This window comes from Pseudoliparis swirei, chromosome 7 (assembly GCF_029220125.1).
Source record: "Pseudoliparis swirei isolate HS2019 ecotype Mariana Trench chromosome 7, NWPU_hadal_v1, whole genome shotgun sequence".
NCBI classification, from domain to species: Eukaryota; Metazoa; Chordata; class Actinopteri; order Perciformes; family Liparidae; genus Pseudoliparis; species Pseudoliparis swirei.
In genome coordinates, this window is record NC_079394.1 from 63,768 (window position 1) to 88,874 (window position 25,107).

Here is a 25,107-nt window from a genome sequence, read left to right on the forward strand (position 1 = left end):
GGTGTTGGTCCACTGTGTTTCATCAAGTCCAGAGTAAATGCAGCTGTGTACCAAGAGATTTTAGAGCACTACATGCTTCCGTCTGCTGAAAAGCTCTATGGAGATGAGGATTTCATTTTCCAGCATGATCTGGCACCTGCCCACAGTGCCAAAACCACCAGTAACTGGTGTACTGACCATGGCATTACTGTCCTCGATTGGCCTGCCAATTCCCCTGACCTGAACCCCATAGAGAATTTGTGGGGTATTATGAAGAAGAAGCTGAAAGACACCAGACCCAACAATGCAAATGAGCTAAAGGCCGCTATTGAAGCATCCTGGGCATCCATAAACCCTCAGCAATGCCACAGGCTGATTGCCTCCATGCCACGCCGCATTGATGCAGTAATCCGTGCAAAAGGATTCCCAACCAAGTACTGAGTGCATTAATGGATATTTTCAAATGTTTGAGTTTGTTTTGCTGTTATAAATCTTTTTTTTTACTTGGTCTGAGGAAATATTCTAATTTTATGAGATAGGATTTTAGAGTTTTCTTAAGCTGTAAGCCATAATCAGCAATATTAAAAGAATAAAAGGCTTGCAATATTTCAGTTGATTTGTAATGAATCCAGAATGCATGACATTTTTGTTTTTTTTAATTGCATTACAGAAAATAAAGAACTTTATCACAATATTCTAATTTTCTGAGACAGTCCTGTATTCTGTGTGCGGCAACGCAAACCAAAATCCTGTCATGCGTCACAGCATTGACACTCCAGTAAACTCCGGCACAAGAAGAACTTGGTAGCAGAGAGAGAGAAAGAGGGAGAGCGAGTGAGCATGACTCAACAGTAAAACATCTGCCCCTGCATACCACTATGTGACAGACACTGAAACACAACTACAGGAGAGACATGGTGAAAACAGGGTGTGCTTTCGGTGTGGTGTGGTTCTGAAGATATGAGATAACGGAGGGCTGTAAATAAAGGAGTGCTTGACAGCCAACATCGGAGGTCTGGTGGTCCCCGTTACTGCAAATGTCTTCTATCCTCACCACAGCACTCGTTTCCCCCTCTCTCAACATGCAGTAGGTCATCCCACTCGAGGTAACATTGGAACAACGTGAAAGCAAAGAGGGAAAACACCCTTCTGTTGACTCTCGATGTGAAAGTGAGGAGCTATAAAACTGCAGACAGCTGATTTCCCCGCATCGCTCTTCCTCTCCAACGCAGATCACCCAGAACTGTTAACTATAGGGCGCCTGTCCGTTTGAAGGTCATCCGCGGAGTTTAAGAGCACACATGGCGGCGCTCTGTTGCGTGTGCGCTGTGCTCTGCGACCCCCGCATTATGGAGGACTCAAAATGACTTAAGTATAAATAAATAAATGCATGAATAAATATAGGAATAAATAAATAAATGTATAAATACATAAATGCTTAAATAAATGTATAGATAAATAAATGCATGAATAAATACAAGAATAAATAAATAAATGCTTAAATAAATGTATAAATGAATGCTTAAATAAATGTATAAATAAATAAATATAGGAATTAATAAATATAAGTTATAAATCAACAGGACATCATTAAATAAATATATCTCTACATTTCTGTATTTCTTCATTCATTTATTTCTCTATTTACGTGTCCACACGTATTTCTTCATTTATTTATGTGTGACATTTACGTGTCCGGATATTCAAATGAGCTGGGGCGGTCCGAACCTCTGTCTAAAGCATGATTGGTCACAGGAGTGTAATGCACCTGGTGTGTTATGCTCTCCTACTTCTGCCTGGCACATGAAGCTGAAGTTGGCTCGCTCAGCTAACCGTTAGCAGAAGTTCGCCTAGACAGCTTTTTGACTTCAGCCGTTTATCATTTCCAAGTCCACCGAGTACAGACTCGTGTTTTCTTGGAGTCTGGTCTTGGGAGTCCAGACTCGAGGACGCAGGACGGTCTTTCTGGTCTTGTGACGTCACCACATCAACTGTTCTTGCTCATGAATTTACTCCAATTATTCACTGTAAAATACTTTACAGTGGAGTAGAATGTGTTGTGGTGTTCACTGTTGTTTGGCGTAGGCTACGAATAAACGGTAATAACTATACAACGTCTCGTAGCTTTCCTGACCTAGGGTCGCTACAATATGAAGTTATGAATCTTAACCCTCAGTCAAATTGACGTAACGTTATCTTTTAATAAATAATAAACTCTTTGTGCTCTTTAGATCCTCCAAAACCTAATTGTATCTCATGTTTAGCCGCTACGGAGACGTCAGAGCCAGTGGAGCATTTCAAAAAGTCCTGCCGAGATCAGGCTGCTCTCGGCGGCCACATAGCGCCCGGAGCTCAGTTGTCCCGCGAGCAGAAGAACCTGAAATCTCCGTCGCATATCCTTATTAGGCTGAATCTCGATAAACCGACCACAGATTTGATGCTTAAACTTCAAACTTCTCGGCTGAAAACGTCCTTAAATGACATTCCGTGACTCAACAACAGTAGTATTTAGAATGTACAGACAAGAATGCATAATAAACGCTGTTCGTCTACAGGTCCAAGTGCTAGGGATCGATTGCTTCTGTCTTGCTCCCCGACTTGACCAATCCTGTTTAACAATGAGGTTCGGACTGCCCAGCTCATTTGAATATATGGACACATAAATGTCACACATAAATAAATGAAGAAATAAGTGTGGACACATAAATAGAGATATAAATAAATGAAGAAATACATTGATTTAATGATGTCCTGTTGAATTACAACTTATATTTATTCATTCCTGTATTTATTTCTGTATTTATACATTTATTCTTGTATTTATTTATACATTTATTTATTTATTCTTGTATTTATTCATGCATTTATTTATTTATTCATTTATACTTAAGTCATTTTAAGTCCTCCATACCGCATACCCAACACCATCTGGGCCACGATGCCGATTGCTGCCAACGGCTTTAACGATGTCTCCGCCAATTGATTGTTGAGGCTTGGTACAAACACAACCAAATCAACCTTTTTTTTCACGATGTTCGAGATTCTTGGCGACTTGCCAGGTGTTACCTCCGTGATTTCGGCATTCCTGCTGTTGCCCTTCAAAACAAGAGCTCAACATTGAGCATCAATTGAGAGCGGCCGAATCAAGTCTGCAACCCTGTGTTAATAAGAGTTGTAGTGGAAAGCTCATTGCAGTGTATAATAATAAAACGTGATGACTCACACATATCTGCACTTGTTTTGCAAAGTTTGCACGTTATTGTTGTTTTGAAAAGATATGCTCTGTACAACTCAGTAAAACTCAGTAAAAGCATGAAACGGCTATCATGTAGGGGGCTAAGGACGAATTCAGGAGGGCCCTTTAAGGAAAGGGCGTAACCCGGGTGACAGGGGGTGTTAAAAGAGCACCAGGAAGTAAAGGTAAACACAGGTGTTGGAAAGAGAAATAAACGGCCACGTCCAAAAGGAAACGCCAGACTCTTCGTTCTTTCCGCACACCTAAAATATATTTATTACATGATAAGTAGCCTAACCACACCAACTAGCTAATCTGTTGGGCTGCACCTACTTTGCCAAGCTCAATAAACTTCTTTTGTACATGTTTACAAATGTTTTTGTTTTGCGTTATGTGATCGCTATATTAACAATGAATTAGATGGTTCTTGCGTTAAATTAGTAAAATAATTCTTATACTGCAATTAATGGTTGAGAGTCTTTAAAATGGTAACTTTGTTCTAGGTTGGCAAAAGCATCAACCCCCGAAGCTGTAAACCTAGGGGAAACACTGCACACACTTTTTTTTAAAGCCTTTAATCTCTTTCGGCCTGTCCGTGAGTCTGGACAACATATGTTGTGAGGGTTTTTTTCCCCAGACAGTCCGGAATAAAAAGACGCAATATTCATTCCTGTTGCTTCTCATTTTGCCTTTGAAACAGGAAAAGCTGGTATGAATGGAATTGTGACCCTGCTGACCGAGCAGGTCCACTGTACACGGAGACAGAAAAGGAAGCAGCTGGAGAGAGAGAGAATGAGCAGATTTACAGCCTCCCTCTCCGTCACCGGGGTTTAGGGCAATGGTCTGCCATCGTGTCACCTTGTCAAAAGGGCACCTTTGTTTTTCTTTGCTGGAAATGTAATGCTCCGTTTCCATCGCATGCAAACACCTCCTGAACAGAGTTTCAAGATAAAGATGTGGAGGAAGTTAACTTGTTCAGCCAATCAAAATGCATTTTTTCCCACTTGCGTCTTGCATCTCCACATGTCGCTGTTCCAGCTGAGCTGTTGTTAAGCTGCGACTTAAGGCCCCAAAACCTTTCCATCCTTGTTTTTGCATGACCGTACCCCAAGAATCACGACCTTTAAATGTGACATGGACGCCACTTTTGTTCTGATGTTTCCCTTTCCATGATCATGCACCATTTTATTTATTTTGTATCGAAGGATAGGCCTATCATGATAAATGGGCTAAGTTATCGACTTAACGTTTGATATTTTCGTTCCAAGATAAAAAATTACCAATTTTTACGTTGACAACTTATCGAACGATATATGCGCACACACACTCACATTATCATCTCATCTTACAATATATGGACACGACCATGGTAATTCCTCCATTATCGACTTACTGTACGACTAGACTGAAACATTTTTGCTGACCTTGGATATTGCCCGTGTTTACATACATGTTTGTTGACATAAGAATGTCACCAACACGATAAGAATGTCTCATTGTGGAGACATCGCACATTTCTTTTAATTTATTTACCGTTTTGTTTGTGTGATTTTATGTCACGTATGTTTTATTTAAGGATATTAGTTCTTTTTTTTCACATTCCAGTTTAATTATCTGAATGTTCTTATGAATTTAAAGTTCATGCTCTTCTAATAGGTGTACTTTATTTCCCCCAAAATCTTACCATTTTATCAGTGACATGAAATTATCTTAAAATCACAATTATATTGTTGAACGCAATCAATATATCCATCCATCCATCCATTATCAATACCGCTTATCCTCATTAGGGTCGCGGAGGCGCTGGAGCCGATCCCAGCTGACATAGGGCGAAGGCAGGGGACACCCTGGACAGGCCGCCAGTCCATCGAGGGCACATATAGAGACATACAACCATTCACTCTCACATTCACACCTATGGGCAATTTAGAGATCAATTAACCTGACGGCATGTCTTTGGACTGTGGGAGGAAGCCGGAGAACCCGGAGGGAACCCACGCTGCCACGGGGAGCAATCAATATATCGTCCAACAAAATTCATTGTCACATTAATCATATGGCTTACTGACTTTAAATGCCAATACGGGTTAACTTGTTTTTTACAAAAGTAATGTCAAATCATCTTTTCTCTCCTTAACGTTTATTGAATTTTACAAATAACAAAAAACAAACTACCCAGATTTAAAAAAAGGGACTGAACAACTGAAGCCATATTCAATGACCCCATCTACCCAAATGTTACCGCCAGCGGAGACAAGCAGTTCAGTCTCTCAAATTAAGGCGAGTCAGAAATAACCGGCTTCAACAACACACAGCGACGTTCTCATGAAACATTCTGCAGTGCCTAAAAATAATCACACATCGCTGATCCACTCAAGTCGGTCCATATTTGATTTTGTAATAGATCAGATTTGTATCTTTTTTATTTTAAATGGACAGAATCAGCCCTGTTGAACTTCTACTGGATTGATCACAATCTGTTGACATAATTGCAGGCTCTAAACAGGCTCTAACCAGGGAATGCTGGGACAACATCACTGGGGTGATGGTGATTTTCAATATTTGAGAATTTTCTTCCTCCAAGAGTTAGAACCAAAGAGAGGGCTGAGATCTAGCGACTGAAATCCTCCACACACAAAAAAAAACACAAATCCTAAGAAGGTGTACCACGTTAGAATCATAGGAGCAACCTGGCTACCACTACTGGAATGTGAGGGCACCTGGTTCTTCGTCATCAGGACTTCAGTGAACTTCAGGGTAGCCAGCACTCAAAGGTTACACAAGTTAATCTTACTCTGTCAATGCACTACTAAAAACAACTCACATCCTGAGGAAACCGAACGTGAACACGTCATGTAGTAGTCGGCTATGTCAGCGTTAGCTTCGGTAGCTAAAATCCCAGCTGTAAATACACACAACTATGTGTATTTTCTAGAACATAATGCAATCATTAGAGTAACTTCAATCTGATACATAATGAACACAGCATGAAACGGAGGTGAAGTTGTACCGATAGAAGTTTAGATTTATTTATATTTAAAGGGGGAAAAAAGGCTTTTCTTGCCAAACCTTAGAGGCTCGTTTCGTTGTTCGAAGTTGCAGCGTTGCAACACCTAGCTGCAACAAAGTTGCATAAAACCACGAAACTAAAGGAAGGAAAACAAAAATAAAATTCTGCCTTTTTGTACTCTTAACGTATGGAGAAACTTCCTACACCGGATACAAGGTGTAAATGTAAGCACTAACCGCGGTCGGACAGATTGCCGTAGTTTATGGAAAAGCTATCTTTTTACCTTGTTGCAGCGTTGACTCCAGACTAAGATCACTGCTCTCCGCTGGCCGTCTCTTATTTCACGCCAACGCGACTTTGGGTATCTTTAGCACAGAGGTCTCCTTTCTCGAAGTAAAAAGGCGGCGGCGACACTACTGAACACTACCATTTTCGTTCATGTACAAATCCTTTTCCAGGTCGAGCGCTGGTTGGGAAGATACTGGGTCCATGCTTGAGAGTCAGTCCACTGATGTCAAGCTCCACAAGAAGCGGAAACTTGGTATATCCGGTGGTAATCTTTTCAAAATAAAACTCCACTTTTTGCGTCATTTTGTTGCGCACATTGAAAAGGACGGGATTCTTGGAATGAGTTATTAAAATACGGCGTGTTGGAAAGTTTATGACTGAAGGGGGAAAACGTCGAATTCTTTTTACTGATGGGTTTTTCAATTGAACAGTTTTGCGATTAAATATATCTCTCGTTCTGCCTGTTTTGTGATATGTCTCAAAGGTGCCTACTATTTCTAGACAGTCATACTGACTCCTGCTCGGTCGGAAGTGCAACTGAAAGCCTCGCCATCGAGACACAACTCATGGAATAGATGGTGGTGTTCGCCGTACTCTTTCCTTTCTTTTTTAAATATCTTGAACCCAAAATTAACGGTTGGTTCCACAGGTGCGCCGCGCTATTTTGCCCGGCAGGTTTTTGACACGGCGTTTTTGGTGCGGCTGCGTTTATTAGAGTCGCGTCTGGTGTGTTCGAGCCCTTATGAGAGCGGCGGCGCTGATGACGCCCCCCTTTCATTTCAGATGGGTATTTTTAGGCCAAATTCCAATCCTGCTCTCAAAACACTTAGTAGGGCGCTCTCTTGTGGTACGAAGTACATTTTAAAGCAGAAACAGCCAAGAACCAGTCCGAAGCAAGTTTATATACATTTTATTTTTTATAGTTTATCATTGAAAATACAACCAACATACTTAATGTACTGCCATTTTGACACATTTGTATTCAATTTCAACTGTAGTTTTTAATAAATTTATAATTACTCTGTGACCGTGTTTAGCTGAAACTACCAAATGTCACCTGGCTGAATAAAGATTAATCTTTTATTGTATTAATTAAACATAAACCCACAACAACAACAAACAAATTCATTTTCATTAGCAATTCCACTAATGTACCGACAACCTTACAGATGTTCAATAGCCTACTTACATTTCAGAAGACAGATATACTACAGTGTTATTTAAACCCACTACAACCTGGCTTAAAGGCTGAAACATGAAGATACCAGACAAGTGTCAATGTAAAAGATGGACATGTATTTAAAGACTACCAAAACTACTAGGCAGCAGTGAAAGCCATATACGCACAAGCCAGCAAGGGCACGACCAGCCTCTATGTTCAGGTGGCGTGCCTTTATAGCCGGCACTCCCACCAGGCTCAGGTGTGGCTCATCAGCTGACGATGAACAGCCTGAAAGACAAAAAATGTTGTTCCTACCAGTAATACTGAAAACTTAATGCAAGCTATAGATTTAATATTATCAGATTGTATACCGGTTGTTATCCATCCCACAGTGCACCAAGCAATCTCCACAATGCAACTCGTGGAGAGGCATCCAAGCATGAAGTTAGATTGGCCAGAAAGATTACACTGCACATGATTGAAAAGCAATGTTTCATAAGCGGGCCAGTTCATCCATAGAGATGAAAGAACAAGTGGTAAAGACACAACTGGAATTTCCATAATTACCAGCAATTAACAGAAGCATTATCCCAAAGTAGCATTCAAAAGGTTTCTCCGACAAGCTCACTAATCAACTACAGACGCACAAGGACAGCTCACACAAACCAAGGCATGAACTAAAGAGCTTATGTTCCCAAAATGTAGCTCACTTCCTTGAACTACCGACTTGCTTACCACATTAACCATTAACCATTATTACCTGCACCCTGTGCAGCAGGAGTCTTCAGGTTCTTAAGTGTAACACCTGCGAGGTAACTGGGTCCAACTACCCAGGCTGTGCTAGACTATCATTACAGAGAACAGGATGCTCTAGAACAGTGGTTTGTCAATGGGGCTATGTGTGTACTTTTTAGAAATTAACATCCATTAAAAAAGAGAAGTTATTTAATACAATACAAGTCTAAGTTAATCAACTGAATTGTATATTTTCTATATTAAATCAGACACTGATGGCAAAGGGCTGGGTATTTATCTTTTTTTCCAACAAAAAATGCTTTGCGCTGGTCAGGGGTTGATTCCACTGCTCTGGAACAGTAGTTCAAATTTTTTTAATAATATAACTCATCTCGCATTAAATATATGTTTCATTTAAGTACCTCTGACCAGTGCAAATCATTTTCATATATTGTAGTGGCCATTTGTCCAATAAATCAAATTGCCACTGACTCACCATGGGTTTGTGGTTTATGCAGCCAAAAGAAAGCATTGTCCATTCAGGATTCCGTTTTTCTGATAATTTATTTAACTAAACTAAACAAGCAAAAAAAAGAACAAAGTAACTCCTACCGCTGCCTCCTGCACTGGAAAAAAAACAAAGATATACCCAGCTGCATGCTGGTCCTGTAACTGCCTACTCCTACATATAACCACAGGTGCCCACAGTGTTACCCAATTAGTGAACAATCAAAAGAATAATATCTAAACAACAACCTGAATAATTGATATATATTTATATATATATATAGATATATACATCCACCCTCTACACACATACATATATATGCACACACGTAAATACACATATATATTTAAATCTCACATCCCCCGGGAGTGCCTTCACTGACCCCCAGTGTGGTCCGTGTACGTTTTATTCGTTTGTTTTTTCGTTTCCTTCAAAATATGGAATACGGAAATAACGTGGTTTCTTCGTTTTCCATTTGAAACGAAAAAGGGAAAGACGGAAAACCACTTCTGTTTTCCGTTTCTGTCATCTGAATCCAAAAACGAGATAACGGAAGTGCTTAAAACAAAAGTAAAAATAAAAGCCAGTGATAGATATTCTTATTTACAGTCTTCTATGATGCAAACATATAACAGGGTAACGTTAGAAGAACATTAATTCATCAATATAAATAATGAATAAATAAACCTGGATAAGTTAGCAACAGTAGTGACTACAGGCAGTTTAATATTCATGTATATATGAACACAGAAAGAATCAACTTGTCACTTAATCGTTGCATTGTTGAATGCAACACAGTTACTAATATAGATTAATCAAACTAATGTGTCTGTGCAGAGTTGTTGCTGTTATTTAATTTATATTTTCACCTCATTCTGCTGTTTCTTGAGTGAACACCGCAGAATGAAAGGTAGAGTAAAGGGTTCCCTTTTCTACCACTAGATACCATACCTCGTTGATTGATTTGTCACACTTAAATCCAAGAGCACAGACCAGATGAATTGGTTCTATTTACTTATTTGCTACCATGTTACCTGTCTCGTGACCTCTGGACATGGGTTGGGAACCAATGCAACAGATTACCAGCTCTTTAGCATGTTGGACAAACCAGCATGGCACTGTCTCTTAAAAATGAAGTTGCCATCCAATAACCCTGGTATGAAGAAGCCTGTTTTTGGTATAAATTTGATTAATTTGACCTGACATTACAAAAGGTCAAAGGTTACATTTAGCCTGAGTACACTATTTTGGCCTTCATAGGGGTTTAAATGACCAGATCCCTTCCAGGTATCATGTGTTAGTGATTCTATACTGGCAGCAGGACACGTCTCCTTTGATTAAAGTTAACAAAGTCAAATGGACTTCTGGTGGGGCTTTATGAGTCTTTATACGCCAAAGATTGGAAAATTACGAACAAATACTTGGAGAGCACTATTGGGGTCTCCAAACTAGATAACCATAATATCTTTTTCTCTTCTTTTATTTAAAAACAGAGCTCTATAATCACACAGCAGGAAAAGACATCAATGATAAACAAGCAGAGCGTCAAAAACAATCTGAGCCAACCAAGTTAGTAAATCAAATAATACTAAACACCATTTTAACCTTAGCTTGTAGCAGGTATGAAGCTTTAGTGGAAGCTCAGTCAGGACGTTTCATACATCTGCCTTCTTCACTTCGCTTTTCATTTGTGGACAGACGAGTGCTGTGATTTTGAACATCTCTTGGAAGCCAAAATTTTGATGATGTAAATCATGCGAACAGATTAACTGCAGATGGAAGAATCAGAGGATTTGAGATATAGCAATACAATTCAAATACAGGAATGTAATCACAATGCAATGCCACCACTAATTCCACTTTTAGGGGATTATTTAACTTTTAAATTATTACTTTACATACAGAACTAGAATGGGCACTCGCTAGAGCGCATACCTTCGCATATCACAAGATTGGGCATTGACTTATGAACATTTTGGCATTGGTGAATTTTTCCGTGAAAGTAAAGGTGTTGAAAATTTAAAAAAATGTTGTTTCCCATTTCCCCAAAACAAATTAAAGGTGGTTAACCAATATCCAAAAATTTTAGAATTAAAAATTTATTTTATGTTGCCTTTGCCCGATTAAATTTCAAAGGTATAATTTCCCCCAAATTTCATGCGTTGGGGTTTAAACTTGAATTACTAACGGCTTTAAAAAAAACCGGGCCGCCCAAAAAAACCTTCCGTTTTAATCCAAGGTTTAAAAATACCAAAGGGTTGCTTTTTTTAATTGGTGTGGGTTTTTGGTCGTAAAAACCCCAGGGATTTGAGTTTAGAAAAGGTGAAAACGGAGTTTTGTTGAGAAAACGGTTGAATTTTCTTCCCGGGCCCCAAATTTTTAGAGGCCCAAAGTTTTTGTTTTTTGAGGTCTAGTGGATTTTTTGCCCCCTGTTTCGGTTAGCGGAGATCCACAGAAAATTTTAAACAACCCCCCAATTTCGTTTTTTGAATCCCCAAATTAAAAATTCAAATTTTCGTGTTTAAACAAGGGGGTCCCTTTTAGAACCCCGCCAAAAACCTCCACGGACCAGGAAAAACCCCCCAAACAACCCCTTTTCCCCAAAAAAGGAAGAAACCCCCTTAAAAGGAGAGCAAAGGGGAATCCCTTCCGTACTGCAATTTAAGGCAGGGCGGGGTGAAAAATAATAAAATGGAAGGTTTGGGTTTTGTTCATAAAGTAAGGGGCAATTCCCCGATGGGCCCCTCCAAGTAAAAAAGGCAGAGGGCCCGGTAAAAAAAGGGGAAAAGGGGGAAAACTAAACCATGGGGGCTCAAAGGAAAGTCAGAAGGACCAAAAAATTTCCAGGGCCCCGCCCTTCGGGGGTTTTTTCAAAAAAAGGGAAAGGTTTTAAAAATGGTTTCGGGGGTTCCTTTTAAAACCCCAAATTGAGACTGAATTTAAAAGGATTGGGGAAAGGCCGAGGTTAGTAAGGGTTGAGGATAAAATTTTTCCATCCTTGGAGAGAGAGGAATTACTAATGCCCTTTAAAAGCCCCCGGGGGAAGCCTTTAACCTTTTATAGCAATATCCAAGGGGGGCGGGAAACCCAGGGCAAACCTGTTTCACCCCTAACTTTAAGTTTTGGTCAAAGAGGAAAAGTTTAAGTTTTATTTAAAACAGGTGATTTGTTGCCTGGCTGGGTTGGAAGGTTCCATAAGGGTTTTTTAACCAAACTTCTCCATTTATTTTTAAGCCCAAATTAAAAATTCCCCAAATTTTTTGGGGTGCTTTAAAATTTGGGTACACAAGCCCCCTTAAAACCTAATGGAAGGGATCCCAAAACAATTTTCAGGGAAGAAAAAAGGAAAAAATTTTAGGGAGCCAGGGGGGACCTAGGGGGCAGGGTGATGTAATTTCGGGGGTTTTATTTAAAAACACCAAAAAGTGCAGATTTGGGTATTTGTGGTATTAGATAGATAAAATTGGGGCAAAACCTAAAGGAACATTCCAAATTCAATTTTCCAAAAACATGGGAAGTCGGAGAAATTTAAAGACCCAAAACCTCATGTTCTCGGGAATTTTTAAATTTATGCCTCCATTTTGGTCCCCCAGGAGTGGGGCTCAAAAGGAGAGTTAAACTAGGGTGTTAAAGGGAAAAAAAAGAGTGGAAACCGTGAAAAAGTCCCGGGTTCCCAAGCGAACAAGGGGCCGGGCCGGAAAGTTCCCCCTTTGGGGCCGTAAAGGGGTTTTAGATCCGAAGTTCCCGGGACGGAAGGGGAAAAGGGTGGTTCCAAAAAGAAGCTTATAAAAAAGGTTCTCCCTTCTTTTTTTGCCAGGCTTTCCCCAAGTGACGGAGTGGGGCAATTGGCACAAGCCCCAACCATGTGGGAAAACTTTTTGGGGAAGAGAAGAATTTTAAAAGGATTTTTGATTTTGGGGAACAAACAGGCAAGTTTGCCCCTTTTTTGAGGAGAACAGACCAAACCCTTTTGGAAGGTTATTGATGTTTGAATGGGGTTCAAAAAAAAGGCTTTAAATTTTTTAATTTTTTAAAAGAAAAGCGAAAAAAGACCCCGCCCTTTTGGTTGGTGTTTTATTAAAAGGGTCCTTTTGGGTGGAGTTTAAAATTTGGAGGAAAGGTGTTGTAAAAAATAACCAGGGTAAGAGCCCCTTGAAGGACGGGGTTGCCTATTCTTTTGAGGCCTGAAAATTGGGGGGCCCGATTTCCCCAAAAGGGGAAAAAGGGCCCCCGGGGGAAAAAGGTTCACCTTCTCCCCAAGGAGGCTTTAAAGGGGAAACGGAGGGGAGCCCAGGACACACCTTTTGGTGAAACGGAGGGAAAAATTTTAAGGAGACTATTTTTTGAACTTCCCAAATTTTACGGGGGGCCCTGAAAAGAGGAACCAGATGCTTGTGGGTAAAAAAGGATAGCTTTTTCAAGAGACCAATTTCCATTTAAGGGGTGCGAAAGTTTCCTCTTTAGAAGAGGGGGTAAAAAGGGTTAAAAACCCCCGGGGTAAATTTTCTTGTTTCACTACCTAAGAGGCCCATTGGGGGTAAATTTGAAGAAAAAAAAATCCGTGACACCTTGCTAAGGGGGCCCCAAAAAAAAGTGTGTCCCCCAGTTGGAACACCTTTGGTTTAACCAAAGGGGGGAAGAAATCCCAAATCCCCCAAAATTTTAAAGGGGGCCCCCTCAAAACCCAGAGCGGGGCTAAGAAGCTGAAACCAATTCAAAAAAAGGGGTCTTCTTTAAAGGGAGAAAAAACAAAATGGGTTGGGAAAACCCCCGGGCAACCCCTTTTTCAAAAGGGGGGAAAGGGGCCCTTTTCCCTTCAAAGAAAAGGGACCCCAATTGCAAGGGAGGTAGGGGCCCAAAAAAACCCCCGGGGAAAACAGTTTTTAAATTCAGGAAAAATAAAAAACCTCGGAAGAAGGGGCCGGGCGACCGGGAAAGGGGACTAAAGGCTTAAAAGACTTTTTTAAGGTTAAAAAAAACCCGGGGGGAACCCCGGTCCCCGGTTTAAAAAGAGGGAAGTTTTGTTAAATTTTTAAAGGATTCCGGGATGTACGACGAACCGCCACCCACGACCAACTTTCTTTTTTCAAAAATTTTTAATTGGGCCCAAGGGGTGAAAAAAAGGCCCAAACTTTATTTAAAATTTTCTTTTTATAATTTTTATAATTTTTAACACCATTCAGTATGATCCTTTTACTTTTTAAATTCCAAACGTTTCATTTTCCCTTTTGGGGAATTAAAAAAAACACAAACTTTTTTTTAAAATTTTTTTTTTAAATTTTTTTAAAATGTTCCAAAATTACAGTTTTCCTTTTCCTTTTTTAAAAAAAAGTTATAAATTTTTTAAATTTAAAATAAAATTTACATCAAATAAAATGTAACTCTTTAATTTAAAAAATTTCCAGAAATTAAGTTTCCCCTTCCTTTTTAAAGGGATAGCGACTCCAAAAAAATTTAAGGGGGCTCCAAAGTGGGGAAACCACCCCAAGGGGGGAAAGGGATCCTGAACACAGAAGATAAGAATGCCTGCCTTTCTCCAGCATGTATGAATGTGACTACCGACCCGGTGGCCCTCACCTCGGTGGTCATGAAATGCTGAGAGGCTGATAAAGGACTACATCTGCCTTCCTTCTCCTTCCTCCATGGACCGCTGCAGTTTGCTTATCGCCCAAACAGATCCCACGGATGATGCTGTCTCCCAGGTACTGTACACCACTCTCTCATCTGGACAGCCAGAGGGGGGGCTATGTGATACTGCGTTGTTCGTGATTATAGTTCAGCTTTCAACACCATAGTCCCTCCAGACTGGCCAGCAAGCTGATTGAGCTGGGACTGAACACCCCCCTGTGCTTGGATCCTGGACTTCCTGACCCTTCCAGGCCACAGGTGGTCAGGGTGGGCAGACATACCTCCCGTCCCTCACACCTGCACACAGGTTCTCCCCAGGGTTGCATCCACAGCCCCCAACTGTAATCTCTCTACACACATGACTGTGTGGCCAGGTTCAGCACCAACACCATCATCAAGTTTGCGGATGACACAGTGGTGGTGGGCCTGATCTCCGACAACGACGAGAAGGCCTACCTGGAGGAAGTTGCTGATCTGTCACTCTGGTGCCAGGACAACAGCCTCATCATGAATGTCACCAAAACTAAGGAGCTGATTGTGGACTTTAGGAGGGTACAACAACAGAGGACGTACTCACCACTGGGGATTAACGGGACTACTGTGGAGAGGGTGAGCGGGTATAAATAGAAGAATAGAGAATAGAAATATACTTTATTAATCCCCAAGGGGAAATTTGTCGAGCCAGTAGCAGCAACACAAGAATAAAAAATAAAAATAAAAATAAAATAAAAAACACAAAATATAAGAAGGGTTAGGGTGATCTGGCAAGGGTGAACTGTTGTAGAGCCTCATAGCCGTCGGCAGAATGTTCTGTATCTGTCCTTGTGGCAGCGGAGCGTGAGGAGACGCCTGGAGAAAGTACTCCTCTGTCCCTGTGGGAGGTGGTGGAGAGGGTGGTCCGGTTGTCCAATATGGACAAGTTTCTTCAACGTCCTCCTCTCCTCCACCTGTTCCAGGTGCTCCAGCTGGCAGTCGATGATGGAGCCAGCCTTCCTAACCAGTTTGTTAAGACGGCTGGTGTCACCGGCTCCGATGCTGCTCCCCAGCAGACAATGGCAAAGTGCAGCACATCACGGCGACAACCGACTGGTAGAATAACTCCAGCATCTTGCTGTACGCTGAAGGATCAAGCTTTCAGGAAAAAGAGTCGACTCATTCCCTTCTTGTACACAGCGTTGATGTTGGCCTTCCAGTTCAGTCGGCTGTCGATGGAGACGCCCTTAGTACTTGTACTCCTCCACCATGTCCACGCCCACTCCCAGGACACTCAGAGGTGTAGGAGCTGTCGCCTTCCTCCTGAAGTCCACCACCATCTCTGGTCTTGGCCACGTTCAGCCGCAGGTGGTTCGTGATCGCCCACTTTACAAAGTCACTCACCACTGCCCTGTACCTCCTCCTCCCGTCTATCCCATAATACCACCGACCACTGCAGAATCATCAGAGTACTTCTGCAGATGGCATGACTCCGTGTTGTACTGGAAGTCACTGGTGTACAGGGTGAAGAGGAAGGAGACAGAACAGTTCCTGTGGGGCTCCAACATCACTGACCACCGTTCCAGACAGCACACGCCCATTCTGACAAACTGTGGTCTGCCTGTGAGGTAGTCAGTGATCCAGAGATGGTGGACGGCCAGCACACCCCGGCCACACCCGCAGCTACTCACTCAGCAGCAGTGGCTGGATCGTGTTAAATGCACTGGAGAAGTCAAAGAAAGTCACTCTCACAGACACCGGGTTCCATCCAGGTGCGATTGAGCTCGTGCAGCAGGTAGATGATGGCTGTCGTCCACTCCCACATGAGGCTGGTAAGCAAATTGCAGAGGGTCAGCAACGACGATTTCACCACGCGCCGGAGGTGGGCCAAGACCAGCCTCTCAGCACCTTCATCACATGGGAGGTGAGGGCGACCGGACGGTAGTCGTTGAGGCCAGATGGTGTTGACTTCTTTGGGACAGGGACCAGGCGACGTCTTCCACAGCACGGGACCTCCCCAGCCTCAGGCTGAGGTTGAAGAGGTGCTGCAGGACACCAGACAGCTGGGTGGGCAGGTCTTTAGGACCCTGGGGCTGATGCCACTCAGGACCTTCAGCTCTGCGCTGGTGTAGTTTCTCCAGCTGTCTTCTCACCTGGTCAGTCGTCACAGAGAGGGGGAGGTGGAGAAGCCCATTGTTATTGAGGGCTCGGTGGATGTGCAGCTCAGCAGGGGGGACAGAGGGGAGGAGGTGTTTGGGAGGTGTGATGTGTGGAGGAGACAGGAAGGGCTGTGAACTGAACCAATTGAAAAACAGTTCAGCTCGTTGGCCCTCTCCAGGGGAGCCCTAACTGTCTCCTCCACCTTGAAGCCAGTTATCTGCTTCATGCCAGACCACACCTCCCTTGTGTTGTTCAGCTGGGAGTTTGGCCTCAGCTTCCTCCCTGTAGGAGTCCTTGCCTCCTGAGCTTCACCTTCAGGTTGCGCTGGACCTCCTCAGCTCATCCCCTGTCTCCAGACCTGAAAGCAGCTTTCCTCTCATGTTAAGCGCCTTCAGGTCCCTGGTGATCCAGGCTTGTTGTTGGGAAGCAGCGCACAGTCCGTGATGGGATGGTGGTGTGTTCACAAACTTGATGTATTCCGATGCAGTCGGTCATACTGTTGATGTCCTCCTGCGCGTCCACACAACACATCCCAGTCCGTTGACTCGAAACAGTCCTGTAGAGGCGTCGTTAGCCTCCAGAGACCACCTCCTCACAGTCCCTGGTGGTCACCGGCCTCTTCTTCACCCAGAGGAACATACCTGGGTGTCAGCCCGACCAGGTCATGATCAGACCTGCCGAGGGGGGGAAGGGCAGTGGCGCTGTATGCGTCCTTAGTATTAGCATACAGCAAGTCCAGAGTTTTATTGTTCCTAGTTTGGGCAGTCAATGTATTGATGGAAGGTTGGCAGAGCTTTATCCAATGTGGTGTGGTTAAAGTCGCCAGTGATGGTCATGAATGCTCCAGGCTGATGATTCAGCAGAGCAGACACAGTGGAGTGGATGGTGTCCACAGCCTCAGCCGCCAGCTGATGGCGGCACGACACGACAACCAAAATGGCGGACGTGAACTCTCTCGGCAAATAATAGTACGGCAGCGCATCCCCACGGCCAACAGTTCAATGTTCGGGCCACAGAAGCGCCCTTCACGCACATATGGTCCGGATGGCACCACCGTTCATTCATAAACAGCGATCCCGCCTCTCTTTCTTACTTCTGTGAAGCGCCTCTGTCAGCCCAAACAGTCCTGAAGCGGGCAAAGACGCGCTGTGATCCGATAGTCCGCGTGGTAGCCACGTCTCAGTGAAACACAAGAGGCTGCTCTCACGGAAGATCCTCTCGGACATTACCAGCGCCGAGCTCATCCGTCTCATTCCGCCAAAGACCTCACGTTCCTCGTTATGATCGACGGTACCGAGGGTTTGTATCTCCTCGTTTAGCCCTCCGCTTGACACCCGATCTGCAGCCGCGAGCCCTTCTCCGTAGCTCCAGAGGGATCACAGGTCTTTCTCCAGGCAGAAGCTTCGGCCTGTACAGCGATCAGCTGAGCACGCGAGAGACGACGTCCCGTCATTGTTTTGCTGTGGCTCACCGATACTCACGACAAAGTGAACAAAAGCCACAGTAGAATTATCGAAAAAAGTAGTTATGGTCCAGTGTCCGACCATAACTAAGACAAACGTGAAAGAAAAGAAAAAGAAAGAGGAAAAGTGCAAAAAAAGACAATAAAATAAAAGCAAAACGCCACTACTGGAACAAGCAGCCGTTGGCACAGCGCCAGATACAACAAATACCTGGGAGTCCACATCACCGAGGATCTGACATGGTCAACAAACACAGACACTCTGGTGAGAAAGGCAAGGCAGGCTTACCACCTCAGGCAGCTGAGGAAATTTAAAGTTTCCCAGAGGATCCTTCAGTCCTTCTACTCTGGAGCTGTAGAGAGCGTTCTGACAGGAAGCATCACAGCCTGGTTTGGCAACTGCTCCTTTCCGCTGACAGGAAGGTTTCCAGAGAGAGAAAAGTGGCTCGACTGAACGCACTATTGGAACTACACTCCCCACCCTGCAGGACTTGTACACCAGGAGGTGCAGAACCAGAGCCGGCAGGATCATGAAGGATCCTCACCACCCCAACAACAGACTGTTTCAGCTGCTGCGGTCAGGCAGGCGCCTCGTAGTCACGCTGCAAGAACAGAGACTGAGACGGAGTTTCTTTCAGGCCATCAGGACTGTGAACTCCCGACCTCACCAGGACCCCCACATAGACCCACACAACTGCCCCTCTTAGGCACACACACACACACACACACACACACACTTACTGTAAATATTGGGTTGTTTTTTATTGTAAATAGTGTGTACTTGTTGCCCTTGCACATTCCTGCTGAGCATTGCCACTTTCATTTCACTGCACACCCTGTGTGTGTATGTGACAAATAAAACATCTTGAATCTTGACCCATGACCCAGACAGACTACCAGCCTCTGAACGTCATCAGCTAAATTGGATGGCAATGGAGATTATTTATAAAGTATTTATAACTGGTTTACACAATGAACGCCTCCACATTTGATCCGGCCCGCCTCCACATTTGGACCGGCCCCCTGAACAATATCAGAGACGCGTTCCGATTTATTTATTTTTTCACCTGGCCCGCTGCCGTTGAGATTGCAGTGAGACGCGGAGAAAATGTGAAGTGGTGCTCTTCGCAATAAAACATCTTTGATGGGACGTGTCGCGTCTCGGCCAATCAGCGTTCAGATGTCGACAGCGTTTGGGAAGTTAGGTTAGCTTGAATGTTAGTCCGCTACATCTGCTGCTGTCACGCTGCATGGTGTAGCGATACTAACAAAGTACCCGTACGTTAAAAACGATGTGATTTTGCATAGTTTTAGTATCGATACTTCATTAAAAGAGCGATCAGAGCGCACGCAATGCTCCGCTCCATTAAATGCTGTCTGCGCGCGCAGCGCTCAGCCGTAATGCGCGCACACAGGTGAGCACACTCACCTCACACTAGCACTTTTTGTCGTGTGAAATAGAGCCAAACTTTAGAACGCTTCTGCCTAGTTGCCATGTTTGCTGCAGTCTGAAGAAGAAACTAAAAAAGTTTGCACATGCGCAACGCCACAGGGGACCGTTAGCAGAACCGTTAATGAATTTGGCTGACGATCCCAAACAATCGGTTCACCGGCAACCGGTTCTAAAACAGAACCGGTTCTCGATGCCCATCCCTATTGGTGAGTGTCGGGAAGTTGCAGTTCAGATTAGTGGTGTTCCAGTGAAGTGCCTGTTGGATACAGGCAGTCAGGTCAGCACTATTTCTGAGTCGTTCTTCAGGCAGCACTTACTCGGGAAAGAAGACGTGTTCCCTGCCGCAAAGTGGCTCAGGTTAACTGCAGCAAACTCTTTGCCGATTCCTTACATGGGTTATGTTGAACTGGATGTGAGAGCTATGGGGTTAAACATACCAGAGTGTGGTTTTCTAGTTGTCAAAGATCCAGTCTCAGAAGAGTCAGTTACTGAGGACAAAGAGTTGAAACAACCACAGAAGAACAGTTTTCAGGATTCAGTGCCAGGTCTCATTGGTATGAACATAATTAAGAGATGCAAGCAGTTGGTTACGGCAGAGTTTGACACGACCCTTAAGGGAGCTTGATCCAGACTGGAGAGAAGTATTTCAGCATTATAGAGACGTGAGGTAACAGAAATTATCTGCAGCTAGGATAGCAGGCAGAGATTCAGTATGCATACCAGCCTGCTGTTGCCACGGCTATAGCAAACAGAATCTGATGATAACACCTACATGGTGTTGGAACCAGCAAAGGCACCATTGCCAGGTGGTCTTGTGGTAGTGCCCACTTTGGTAGAGGCTACTAGGCGGGTGTTCCCAGTCTAGGTAGTGAATTTCTCACAGGAGGATGTATGGTTGCAGCCCAGGACCAGGTTGGGCACAGTGTCTCGGGCAGAGTGTGTTGAAAATGACCAGACAGAGGTGCGCTTCCAGCGTATCCGCTGAACAGGAAGAGGTTACTGTTGATCAGAAAGAGAAACCAAAAGCAGACAATGACTTTCAGTTGATACTGGACCGGCTGCACATAGGTGGTACGGAGGAGGAGCAAGCTAAGCTCGCTGTGCTTCTATCTCAGTATGCAGATGTGTTTGCTTCTCAGGATGAAGACCTAGGTTACACAGACCGGGTTAAACATGAGATCCATCTGGTGGATGACATACCCGTTGCTCAGCCCTGCCGCCACACAGTATAGCGAAGTCAGGGAGCACATCACTCAGCTTCTAAAGAAGGGTGTTATCCATGAAAGCACGAGCGCATATGCTTCACCAGTGGTCCTAGTCAGAAAATCAGATGGTAGTTTACGGCTATGCGTAGACTACAGAAAATTAAACTCAAAAACCAGACGAGACGCGTTTCCTTTGCCTCGCATTGATGAGTGTTTTGATGCCCTGCATGGTGCAAAGTTCTTTTCAACCATTGACCTTGCTAGCGGGTACCATCAGGTTGCAGTACATGAGGATGACAGGCAGAAAACGGCCTTTATAACACCATTTGGGTTGTACGAGTATTCTCGGTTACCTTTCGGAGTGTGTAATGGACCAGCAACTTTTCAGCGACTGATGCAGGTAACAATGAGTGACTTGGTGTTGCAAATCATGCTTGTATATCTGGATGATATTTTGGTGTACTCACAGTCTTTTGAAGATCACCTAGCGAGGCTGGAGAAGGTTCTGCAGAGGCTGAAGGAGACAGGCCTCAAAGTCAAGATAGAAAAGTGTCATTTTCTGCAGTCAGAGGTACGTTTCCTTGGCCACCAGATATCAGCTGAAGGCATTGGGACCGACCCGGATAAGATAGCTGCAGTGCAGGAGTGGAAAACCCCAAGTACTGTCAAGGACTTAAGATAATTTTTAGGGTTATGTAGCTATTATAGGAAGTTCATAGAGGGGTTCTCTCAGCTGGCAGGCTTGCTACATGATGTGGTTAATACGTGCATCCGAAACAACAGTCCATCCAGGTCTAAACAGCTGTTTGGAAGTGTATGGACTGCAGAGTGTCAGGAAGCTTTTGAGCTGTTGAAGGAGAAACTCACAAGTGCTCCTTTGTTAGGTTATGCTGATTTCTCTCTTCCCTTCACTGTTGAGACAGATGCCAGTAGTTTGGGATTAGGTGCTATCCTGTATCAGCAGCAGGGCAAGAGGAAAAGAGTGATTGCTTATGCCAGTCAGAGGCTGCGTAATGCAGAGAGAAATGATCGTAACTACAGCAGTATGAAACTTGAACTACTGGCCCTTAAGTGGGCGGTTTCTGAGAAATTTAGAGGTTACCTCCTAGGCTCTAAATTCACTGCCATAACTGATAACCCTTTGTGCCACCTTAATACAGCCAGGTTGGGCGCCATCGAGCAGCGCTGGGAAGCGCAGCTGACAGTGTTTGACTTTGAGGTCAAGTATAGGCCAGGTCGCTACACTGCGGCAGACGCCCTCTCTAGACAGCCGTTAGCAGGGGAGCCCCAACCATACCCAGATGACCTCGATTTTGATGGATGCATAGCCATCTGCAATGCGAGGAAGGGAACAGCTTTAGGGCCAGAACTAGGATCGGCAGGGATCAAGTGCTGTAGAGTGAGACAGGTACGGGCCTCAGAGGCCGTGCAGGGTACTGACTAGAGTGACTGGCAGGGTAACACCCCCACCTTGCCAGGTTACTCTAAGGAAGAGCTTCGCACATTTCAAAACACAGACCCCATACTCAGTGCATTCAGGCAGTTTTGGGAAAAGAAACAAAGACCCACCTTTATGGAGAGGACAAAGTTAGCCAAGCCGGTGATCTCCTTATTTAGGCAGTGGGGCCGAATCAAGGAGATAGATGATTTCCTCTATCGTGTGTTTGATGATGTTCATGTGGGTGTATGTCACCAACTTCTGTTACCCACCTGTTTGAGAGAACCAGTCTTAGAGAGTGTACATGATCAGATGGGGCATCAGGGAATTGAAAGAACGCAAAACCTTCTGAAACAGAGGTGTTTCTGGGTGGGCATGTATGATGACGTCGAACAATGGGTTAAAAAATGTCAGAGGTGCGTCTTAACCAAAATGCCCCAGCCCAAGATACATGCTCCGATGAAGGCATTTTTGGCCACACGACCACTGGAGGTGGTTGCAGTAGACTTTACCATTTTAGAGCCTGCTTCAGATGGCAGAGAGAGTGTTTTGGTTGGAACAGATGTGTTTACAAAGTTCACACAAGCGTTCCCTACTCGGGATCAGAAAGCGAACACTACTGCAAAGATTCTCCTCCAGGAGTGATTTATGAAGTATGGTGTGCCTGAGAGGCTACATTCAGACCAGGGCCGAAACTTTGAAAGCGAAATAGTTACAGAGTTATGCAAACTATATGGTGTAAAGAAAACCCGAACTACACCTCATCATCCCCAGGGAAATGCACAATGTGAGAGATACAATAGGACACTCCATGATCTCTTGCGTACCCTTCCACCTGAGAAGAAGCGGCGTTGGCCTGAACACTTAGCAGAGCTAGTCCATGCCTACAATGTGACACCTCATGCTACTACTGGTTACACACCGTCCTACCTACTTTTCGGGGTGCACCCACACCTCCCTGTGGATGCTCTGCTGGGGCAGGAGCAAGTGCAAGACAAGAAACATGATTGGCTGATAGTGCATCAGGAGCGTCTTAATGAAGCCCATGCTAGAGCTAAAGAATATGCTGAGCAGAAAGCAGCGGAAAGAGTTGAGTTTGACAAACGCAAAGTTTACTGTCCACCAGTGGATGTGGGTCAGTTGGTGTATCTTCGCCACCGGCCTCAGGGCAGAAATAAGATCCAAGATGCGTGGGGGCCTACTGTTCATAGGGTTGTAGAGGTACAAGGTACCACTCATGCTGTAGAGCCTGTGGAGGGTGGTCCAGTAAAAAGGGTCCATAGAACAAATCTTAGACCTTGTGTAGGCCCTGTTCCTGCTCCCAGGAGAGAGAGCAAGTGCCCCTACCTTGACACCTGTTCATGCCCCTTTTTAGTCTGACACAGCTTATGTAGTGCTGGAGGAAGTTCCTTGTCCAAACCTGTGTTCAGGGGTAGTGAGCGTTGATGTCCCTGGTGATGATCAAGGGAACACAGAGTCTGGAACTGGCATTGAACCAGTGAACGTGAAATCTTCTGAGAGTGAAACTGAGGTACAAACACCTGTTTCCACTACCGGAAGCTGTTCGAGCAGGGATGTAGGGACGGCTGCTCCTGTTCCAGCACCTCGGAAGACGCTGAGAGCAAATGCAGGAGTACACTCAAACCCGCACCATGTCCCAAAATCAGCATGTAATACCATTTCACTCAGCCCTGATGTGTTGTCCCAGTTGCTGACCAGCATGGGTGCGGCATTCTTCAGGGAAGCAGTGAAAGAAGTTAGAACTATGAGTTGAGGACGTGGACTTTTTAGCAGGGGAGTATGTACCTAGTGGGAAAGAGGTGGTAAACAGTAAAGCCACTAGAGGGCGCTCTATTTTAGGGAAAGTCAGTAGGACCCAACGAGTGTGTCACGTGACTGACTGGTGGCGTTGGTGATTTTTCTCGTGTAAGTAAATGTGTAGTAAATATGTTATAAATGTGTTTCTATGTCAACCTACCAAAAGATGTTCAATAATATGAGCACATAGAAGTTTATAAATGTATTGTATGTCGTTAAATGTGTCGATGGTGATGTCAAGAGGTATGATGTTGACTGATTTTGTCACCATGCGGTGCGCGTTGTGAGACGATTGCGGAGTTACTAATGCGCGTCGCTTTAATAACCGTCCTGTCGGGATACGTGCCGTTGTGATCCATGTTTTATATCATTTGTTGTCTGTCCATTGTTCCAGAGATGATGTTTGTTTTTTGTTACTTTAGTGCTCTATGGTGTGGGTGTCTGTGAACACCACAAGCATTTGAGCTAGCACCGTGATACGAGCTGTGAGTATGTTGTAATGTCTTGCGTCATTTGTATATTGATGGACCAAATGTTTAATGTTGTTGATTTCACACTGTATGTGTGATTTGTTGTCTTTTGTTTCTGTGTTAGCAGAAGAGTTACCACTGCGGTTATTTGTGTATTAGATAGATAGAATTGAGTTCAGACACATAAATTGAACATTCCAAATTACTTTAATACTTCTCTTAAACATAAAGAGAAGTCGAGAAATAAAGATCCCGAACTCTAGTGTTGTGTCTGGTGTATTATTAAATGTCACCTGCCTACATAAACAAGGCCATGACCTGTTGCTCTAAGCTAAACAAGGTCATGAGCTGTTGCTCTGAACTAAACAAGGTCATGACCAATGTTCCCTCTAATTTTTCATGTGTCTGGGCATACACACAAGCTCCCTGAGCACACTGAGGACCACTGTGAGCAACATCAGATGTGCACGCTGTGGCCACACACCAGTATCACACCTGTTCAAAACCTTGGATCATAGCAAGTTACATGGCTTATTAAAATAATCAAATTACAGCAGCAATTTGCATTAGTTTACTTTTTATA

The 25,107-nt window shown here is 43.9% G+C and overlaps 1 protein-coding gene and 1 long non-coding RNA gene across 3 annotated transcripts in view; both read right to left on the reverse strand.

Annotated features, from left to right (window-relative positions):
• LOC130196399 (uncharacterized) overlaps positions 1-6,700 on the reverse strand; it is a 70,207-nt gene extending 63,507 nt beyond the window's left edge. Inside the window, exon 1 of the mRNA XM_056418494.1 lies at positions 6,508-6,700. The gene's annotated coding sequence lies outside the window, so the exon portion shown is untranslated. The remainder of the gene's footprint in view (positions 1-6,507) is intronic.
• Positions 6,701-7,406: 706 nt separating this feature from the next.
• On the reverse strand, positions 7,407-23,620 carry LOC130196408 (uncharacterized). 2 transcript variants are annotated; one of them, XR_008832246.1, is made up of 5 exons: positions 22,368-23,620; positions 21,266-21,312; positions 20,366-20,592; positions 20,031-20,081; positions 7,407-7,962 (listed from the first exon to the last, which is right to left on the reverse strand). It is a non-coding gene; the product is annotated as an uncharacterized LOC130196408 (long non-coding RNA). The 2 variants fall into 2 exon arrangements; XR_008832247.1 differs by lacking the exon at positions 20,031-20,081.
• Positions 23,621-25,107: the final 1,487 nt, after the last annotated feature.